Source organism: Triticum aestivum, chromosome 6B, assembly GCF_018294505.1.
Source record: "Triticum aestivum cultivar Chinese Spring chromosome 6B, IWGSC CS RefSeq v2.1, whole genome shotgun sequence".
Lineage (NCBI taxonomy): Eukaryota > Viridiplantae > Streptophyta > Magnoliopsida > Poales > Poaceae > Triticum > Triticum aestivum.
In genome coordinates, this window is record NC_057810.1 from 318,437,458 (window position 1) to 318,446,832 (window position 9,375).

Below are 9,375 nucleotides of genomic sequence, written 5' to 3' on the forward strand. Positions count from 1 at the left end.
CGGTCTTCTGAACACCACGGGCTGTGCCCACCATACTCGAATTCCTATGGCTAAGTGAGAGTGATAAAGCCATATAGTCTGATTGCCTGGTTCGTGGTGAGGAACACCTCCTTAAAAGGACCCAACAATGGGATAAAGAGTGTTCAGGTATGTCCCGAACACCCCCGTACTTTTTATGTGGGGGCAGAAGCCGATGACTGGCCAACTCTCAGGATTTATATACACTAAACAGCCGCACAGGAAGAACAAACATTCACATAAACAGGCAATAAATAATAAAAGCGCCATTATCCCGCATTACAAAGAATGGCACGACTGCCTTCAGGGAAATATAGTGTCTTTGGTACACTGATCCGCCACAAGGCGGGCTCCTTTCAGGACACCCTCATAGTACAACTCGGGCTTGCGATGCTCCTTACCCTCCGGTGGTCCCTCAGTCATCAGCTTCTCGGCATCAGGCTTCCCCCAGTGCACCTTCACACGGGCAAACGCCATGCATGCACCCTCTATGCAGACCGATCGCTTAATGACATCGAGCCACGGACAAGCACCAACAATCCGCTTCACGAGTCCGAAGTAACTGCTTGGAATTGGCTCCGCGGGCCACAGCCGGACAACCAAGTCCTTCATGGCTAGTTCGGCCGCCTGGTGCAGTTCGACCAGCTGCTTCAGCTGATCGATAAAGGGCACCGAATAATTTGGTGCCAAATACTGCGACCAGAAATGCTTCTCCGCAGACTTCTTCTCCTCAGCCCGGTAGAATTGGGCAGCATCTGATATGCTGCGTGGCAGATCCACAAACGCCCCTGGAGAAACAAGAATTCACCTTTTCACTTAGAGTTCCTCCCATTACTATGCAAAAATGGCCTTGAGTACAAAAGGCCTTACCAGCCGCAACCTTCCGGGCTTCCTGAATGTCCTTCAGAGCACCTAGGGCTTCTTCTCGAGCATCCTCTGCGGCTTGGAGAGCTTGGGTGAGTTCGGATTCTCTCCCTGTAGACTCTGCTCCAAGGCCTCGCTTTTCTTCATGGCCTCCTGGAGCTCTCGCTCAGCTTCAATGACCCCGGCCTCGTGCTTCTCATGAAGAGCCTGTTCGGCGGCGGCCTTATTGTCGGCTTCGGCCATAGCCTTCTTCAGTGCCTCGACTTCGGCACTCGCCCCTAGAGCATATAATACAAACATTCTCATCAGGCACAACTTCTAATTCGTGCTCAACTTAGCAAAAGGATTCGACATACCTTGCTTGTCCTCCAACTGCTTCTTCACGCGGCCAAGTTCCTCCTCGGCCCGTTTCAAACGCTGCTTTAGTCCGGACACCTCCGCACTATGAGCGGCGGTCGTCTCTGCAGATGCTTGTTCTCAAACAAAGGGATACACGTCATTAACTGAGTCTCCTGCAAAGCGGAAGATTTTGATCCCCTGTCCGGCTTTCTTTCGCCGGATAGTGCATCAGGGGCTACTACTCATATCATGACAATCTCCAAAAGGTTCCTTAGAAACATACCTCAAAGCCCTTTATAAGACTAAGGCAGGATTCATTCAGTCCGCTCTCGGCGGGCTGAATCTTTTCAATCACCGCACCCATGAGGGCATGATGTTCATCAACGATAGACGCGCTCCTTAGCACTGTCGATAGGCCGCCGGGCAGCTCTGCTTGGACAGAGGTTGCTGGCAGATTAGGCAAGCCTCCCCCCGTCAAAGGTGGCTGCTCGCCCGATCCTGGAGCTTTAAAGGTCTTCAGGACCCTGTCCGGCTGCGGTCCGAACCTAAGATCGCCCCCGCCGTAAACAAGCATGGGAGCCACTGCTCCCGTGTGTCCGGCCCCAGGGATATTCCCTCCCTGGTCCGGGTCCCGCTGAGATGACACCTCGGTGTCGCGCCTAGGCTTCGGGGAAGGGGCCTCTGGAGGCGTCTTGCTCGCCAGGGCATCTGAGCTCAGTGAATCCTCTGATGAGGACTGTCCGGCGTGGGACCTCGCCGGGCTGTACAAAATATGGCGACAGTTAAAACTACTACATCCTAATGACCTCGGGCACGTAGGTGTGTGCGGGTTTCGTATACTTACGACTTTACCAGGGGCTAGGCCCTGGGATCCCACTCAGGGCTGCTATCAGCAGCCATGGTGGACGCCTCAGGGAGGAAACCTTTCCCCCTATTTGGCGATTCGGCCTCCAGGGATGAGGAATCCGTCCTTTTCTTCCCTCCCCCTGTAAGGGACTCGTCTTCTTCCTCCTCCTCTTCATCTTCGGAGGAGGGATGGTCGTGGGACTGTTCGGATTTTGTGTCCGAAGCATCGCGACGACGGAGGCTACCCCGGGTCTTCTTGACCTTCTTGGAGACCTCTTTCTTCGGCGCCTCGTAAGGCGCTTGGACCAGCATCTTCGTCAGAAGAGGTCCGGCCGGTTCCTCCAGCAGTGGGGCTGGACAGTGTATCCGCTCCACCTTTTTCATCCATTCCTGGGATTATTATAGAAAGCAGGATAAAAGCGTCTCCCTCGGGACACGTCAACTAAAACATGGATGGACATAGCACATCAATGACTTACCGGACTCGCAGAATAGGATAGTTGATACCCGCGGTCCTCGACGGAGCCCGGCCACTGTTTGCTGGACTTGAAGAGCACCTTCCAGATGTCCTTGTGGGAGGAGCCATACAGCTCCCGTAGGGTCTGGTGTTCGGCCAGGTCGTATTCCCATAAATTGCAGGCTCGACGCTGGCAAGGGAGAACCACGTGAACTAACATCACCTAGACTACGTTGACGAGTTTGACATCCTTGTCGACCACGCTCTGGACGCGCGTTTGGAGCACCAACAACTTGTCGGATGAGGACCAGTTCAGGCCCTTCTCGGGCCAAGACGTGAGCCGCAGTGGGGCTTCGGATCTGAATTCGGGAGCAGCGGCCCACTTTTTACCACGCGGTTCGGTGATATAGAACCACTGCTGCTGCCACTCCTTGACGGAATCATTGAAGGTGCCCGTCGGCCATACGACCTTGGGCATCTTGCTCACCATGGCGCCGCCGCATTCGGTGTGCTCGCCATTTCACCACCTTGGGCTTCATGTTGAAGATTTTCAGCCATAAGCCGAAGTGGGGCGAAATACGGAGAAAAGCCTCACATATGACGATGAACGTCGAGATGTTAAGGAAAGGATTGGGGGACAGATGAAAATCGATCCCGTAATAATACATGATGCCGCGAACAAATGGGTGAAGGGGAAACCCGAGCCCGCAGATGAAATGAGGAAGAAACATGACCCTCTTGTGGGGCTCCGGAGTGGGGACGATCTGTCCCGCCGGTGGAAGACGGTGGCCGATTTTCTTGGCCAAGTACCCAGCCTCTCGGAGCTTTTTGATATCCCTCTCCTGGACGGTAGAGGCCATCCATTTGCCTCCTGCTCCAGATCCGGACATCTTCGGAGGACCTCTCTTCATTGAAGAAGAAGAGTGCTTGGGCGCTAGGGCTCAAATGGAGGAGAATGGACTAGCGGAAGGAAAAGGCATGGGTAAAAAGGAAGAGACCTTATCTCTTTATAGAGGCGGTAAAAGCTTTTTCGCCTCCCCACTTGCCTGGTGGAACCCGCTTGTTCCCCACTCGCCACAATTAGCGGTGCGGTTGGACAACCCATACCCATATTGATGAGAATCCCGTAATAAGGGGACATGATCTCTGCTTCGGCAAGACGTGCAGGGGAAACCGCCTCGCAATATGCGCTATGGCTGGTTGTGGGAAAACGGTTCGAATAATGACCCGATCATAGTGTCATGTCACATTGTCTAAAGTTGTCAGCAGATTACATTTATGAAATATCATTCTCTCTACGGTGGTATGTGAAGATTATCTTACAGATCCGGACACAATTCAAGTGTTCGATAATTACTTTGGAGTATTCGGAGATGGAACCCGCCTTGCAATGCCGAAGACAAACTGCACGCCGGACTAATCGTCATTGAAGCCTTGTTCAGGGGCTACTGAGGGAGTCCTGGATTAGGGGGTATCCGGACAGCCGGACTATATAATTTAGCCGGACTGTTGGACCATGAAGATACAAGACTCAAGACTTCGTCCCGTGTCCGGATGGGACTCTCCTTTGCGTGGAAGGCAAGCTTGGCGATCCGGATATTATATTTACTTCTTTGTAACTGACTCCATGTAAACCCTAGTCCTCTCCGGTATCTATATAAATCGGAGGGTTTAGTCCTTAGGGACACAATCATAATCATCATAGGCTAGCTTCTAGGGTTTAGCCTCTACGATCTCATGGTAGATCAACTCTTGTAACACTCATATCATCAATATCAATCAAGCAGGAAGTAGGGTTTTACCTCCATCGAGAGGGCCCGAACCTGGGTAAAACACCGTGTCCATTGCCTCCTGCTACCATTAGCCTAAGACGCACAGGTCGGGACCCCGTACCCGAGATCCGCCGGTTTTGACACCGACAGTGCTGCTCCGGCGAGCTCCTCTGTCCCATGAGAACAACGCGTCAACCATGACGTCCACCTCTCTCATTCTTATGACCGCAAAAAATAGAAAATTATGTAGCACTCCTTCGGTATTATGTCCATAGAAAACCTACGGCAATTTCTAGTTCAACAAAAAACCCTGCTCTAGTTCTAAATGTATCATTTCGCCACCATGCCTCCAGATCGTTGCCACTGTTAGGCATTCTTGTTTGCCAAAGTTCCTACTCATCTCGAACTTCATCTGGATCCCGCCTCGAACTTGTACCGGTCGAGCACTAGGAAAGATTTTTTTCCTCAGATTCCTCTTTGACCAATGTCTAATTTTTGTGTCGATGCGGCAAACACTCCTCTCTCTGTTTCTATGAGGTAGCAAGAAGATAAAAGAATGGACTTTAGACACCTCTGGCCGCACCTTGTCGAATCATTTCAGAAATTCAGAGCTAACAAAAAAGCATATGAAAAATTGAGAGAAAGGAAAATGGAGCTGATGCGCATCGTGCTTACCTGCTTCCATTTTTGTCCTCCATGTTATCACTACTGGAATCAGGATCTTTGCCGTCAGCCAGCTGACGACAAAGAAGGTCTTTGCCATCAGCTAACAGAAACCTGACGGCAAAGAGGGTGTTTGCCGTCAACCAGCTCTTTGCCGCGTGCTAGCAGACGACATAGAAGCTTTGTCGTCCGCTAGCAGATGGCAAGGGGGGGGGGGGTGGCCCACTAGCGAGAACCACCTAACGGCTACTTTCTTTGCCGTCTGTTAGCAGACGGCAAAGCTTCTATGCCGTCCGCGGGCGGATGGAAAAGAGAATAACCAACCTAACTGTCGTTTCCCCCGGCCCCACCCCACTAGCTACGCTCTAGCAGACGACAAAGAAATTAAACCTAACAAAAAACCGTTCAGCCCCGCGCCCCACCCCTCCTTCTCTCCCTCACCTCACCCGCGCCGCCCTCGTGCCCCCGTCCACGTGCCCGCCGGCGTCACCGCCGACTCGCACCGCCCCCGACCACCATCACCTCATCGCCCCCGACCCCCCTCCGCCCCGTGCCCCCGATGCCCCCGACCCCCCGGCGCTCCACCGCCCTGTCGCTGCTCCGCTGCCCGGCGCTTCGCCCCACACCCCAGACGCCCCCGACCCCCCGTCGCCCTGCCGCTCAGGCCACGCGCCGACCCGACGTCGCTCCGCCCCCCGCCGCCCGTCGCCGCTCCGCCCCTGGTGAGGTTTCTTTCCCTTTTTTCTGTCTTTTTGTTGTTGTTTTTTGATTTAGGTTAATTAGTTAGTGAGTTAGTTAGTTAGTTTTTTAGGTTAGTTAGTTAGTTGTTTTACCCTACTGTACATAGGTTAATTACTTAGTTAGTTTTTTTAGGTTCATTACTTAGTTAGATAAGCCCAAGAACAAGAAAAGAAAAGAAAGAAAGAAGACCTAAAAGGACTAGGAGGAGTAAACATAGAAAAAAGAAGAAGAAAAAAGAAAAAGAAAAAGAAGAAAAGAAGAACTAAAGTCTACTGTCGCTGGGAGAAGCTTATTTCCACAGTTGTCGCAACTAAACCAAGTGTAGCTGGCGCTGTCGCTGCCATTGGAGATGCGACAAATATAATAAGTCGGTCATAACCCCTCTTTAGTGTGGTTTGGTTTAGTTGCGACATCGTTGTTTCCATGTTCTTCGTCAATCACCATTCCAGATAATCTGCCTTATTCTCATAACTTGTCTCGAGCGAGGGAATAAGCCAACCGTTTGCTTTTCGATCGAGGGCAATGCTTGCTTTTCCTCGTTTTTAAGGGATGATGACACTGATTGTAGCTATAGTGGGGCAGGAGTGGTGATCGACCTAGCCACTATCATTATCTGGCCACATTCCAAATGCAACCCATTTTAATACACCTTTTACTCGCAGTCCGCTTCAACCACCGTGGGGTGTATTATTGGTCTCACGACATGGTTCCTACTACAGCTAGTGCAGGATTCAAGTAGTTGATCCCGTTTACCTTCATTATGAAAGACCATTGTTCGGGTGCATCCAAGTGTTAAGAGCAACCCAAACGTTGTTAAGCAAACGTACGAGACCAAATGTCCATGGAAACGTCTGCCGTATCCAGATGCAGCAATAGAGGAGTAAGTCATCAAACCATAGACATCAAATAAGGGCCGGTTCTTTTAGCGCTTATAGCTAGCTGTGGAAATAAGCTGCCCCTCCCCAACTAATTTTCGAAACCCAACATAAATATTTTAGACAAGAGGAAGAAGAAAAATAAGGAAAATGAAGAAGAAAAATAAGACAAGGGGAAGAAGGAAAAGAAGGAAGAAGAAGAAAAAGAAGTAGAAGTGAAGATGAAAAAAATAAGTAGAAGTAGAAGATGAAAAAAGAAGTAGGGGAAAAGGAGTTGAGGGTCTAGGGGTCAAGGATCGAGGTGTAGAGGGGTCGAGGGGAAAAGGGGTCGAGGGGTCAAGGGTCGCCGAGGGGTCGAGGGGTCGAGGATTTGCCATCTATACCACGACACCCCGACCCCTTGACCCCGACACCCCGGCCCCGACACGACACCGCGACACCGCGACCCCGACATAGCACCCCAACCCCGACACGACACCCCTGACCCCAACACAGCACCCCGATACGACACCACCGACACCCTGACCCCCGACACGACACCCCGAGACCCCGACATGGCACCCCTGACCACGACACCCCAACCTTGACATGACACCCCGACCCTGCCTCGACACCCTGGCACCGCGACCCTGACACAACACCCCGACCCCGACACGACACCCCTGACCGCGACACGACACCAAGGACACCCCAACACAACACCACGAGACCCCGACACAGCACCCCGACCCCAACACGACACCCCCGACAACCCGACCCCCGACACCTCCCGAAAAGGTGCTCAATTATTATTATGTACATATATATTATTAATTAATTCATGTTATTAGGTATTCAATTTTTTATTATGTATCATCGATTATAATACACACTTAATTTTTTTATTATGTTTATGTTGTACCAATTTCGTTTACTCTTTGTCATTGCAATTGTTGACAGATGAGCGCTTCGAGCCTCCTTCCTTGGCGCGTGCTGGGAGGTGTGCTGTTATTCCACCCCAGCACCTCCGGAGAGAGCTGGTAGACAGCATGTAGACACCAGCGGGCGCTTCTTATTCAGTCGGGAGAGGTCGAGGGAAGACGAAGAGGGGTGCAGCTAGAGGTGGACGTGGCGGCGGGAGAGGTAGGAAGGCTGCTGCGCCTTCCTCGCCGCCACCCCCAGCTGATTCTCCAGACCACTGGAGTGCTCCATCTCAGGTGGACCCATCTAACTTGGACCCATCTCGGACTCCAGTCCACGAGCCTCGGGTCGATGAGCCAGGGGTTGCCGAGCCTAGGTCCGACGAGACTCGGGTCCCAGAGTCTTCGTCCCAGGAGACTCGGGTCCCAAAGTCTTCGTCCCACGTGACTCCGGAGACTAGTGGCCATGCTGATGGTGGCGAGGACAATCGCTACAACGATGGCGAGCTAGTTGAGGGGGCAAGAAGGTCTACCAGTGTGGTAGTACAAAGCTCCTGTCCTTGCTGGCGACCCACGACCAGAGGTGGTTGATTGAGCCTAACGGGGAGAAGTAAGTGCATTTACTCTTTTTAACCTTTTGCCTTCATGTTTCTTCAAATCAATATCTAATGTGTTGGCCTTGTCATACTACAAGGGTTGGATACATGCCTCTAGTGTCCACAGGCCCAACCAAGTCCTTGGTGTGATTTGTCGGCACCACTTCCCGGGGTGGGTCACGTTGCCTGGTGAGGGTGAGGTTCCATAGCTAGCACTGATCTGGGGGCTGTATGAGGCTGCCCCGGCCCCGCCACGGGAGATGGTCGACGGTGTCGTGTGCGAGATGGTGGCCGATGGTGTCTACTATGCAACCTTCTTCTTGTAGATGTCGTTGGGCCTCCAAGTGCAGAGGTTTGTAGGACAGTAGCAAATTTCCCTCAAGTGGATGACCTAAGGTTTATCAATCCATGGGAGGCGTAGGATGAAGATGGTCTCTCTAAAACAACCCTGCAACCAAATAACAAAGAGTCTCTTGTGTCCACAACACACCCAATATAATGGTAAATTGTATAGGTGCACTAGTTCGGTGAAGATATGGTGATACAAGTGCAATATGGATGGTAGAGATAGGTTTTTGTAATCTGAAATTATAAAAACAGCAAGGTAACTAGTAACAAAAGTGAGCGAAAACAGTATTGCAATGCTTCGAAACAAGGCCTAGGGTTCATACTTTCACTAGTGCAAGTCCTCTCAACAATGACAACATAATTAGATCATATAATAATCCCTCAACGTGCAAAAAAGAGTCACTCCAAAGTCACTAATAGAAGAGAACAAACGAAGAGATTATGGTAGGGTACGGAACCACCTCAAAGTTATTCTTTCCGATCAATCCATTGGGCTATTCCTATAAGTGTCACAAACGTCCCTAGAGTTCATAGTAAAAAGAACACCTTAAGACACAAATCAACCAAAACCCTAATGTCACCTAGATACTCCAATGTCACCACAAGTATCCGCGAGTATGACTATACGATATCCATCACACAATCTCAGATTCATCTATTCAACCAACACAAAGAACTTCAAAGAGTGCCCCAAAGTTTCTACCGGAGAGTGAAGACGAAAACGTGTGCCAACCCCTATGCATAAGTTCACAGGGTCACATAACCTGCAAGTTGATCACCAAAACATACATCAAGTAGATCACGTGAATATCCCATTGTCACCACAGATAAGCACATGCAAGACATACATCAAGTGTTCTCAAATCCTTAAAGACTCAATCCGATAAGATAACTTCAAATCCATTACAAGAAGGTAGAGGGGGAGAAACATCATAATATCCAACTATAATAGTAAAG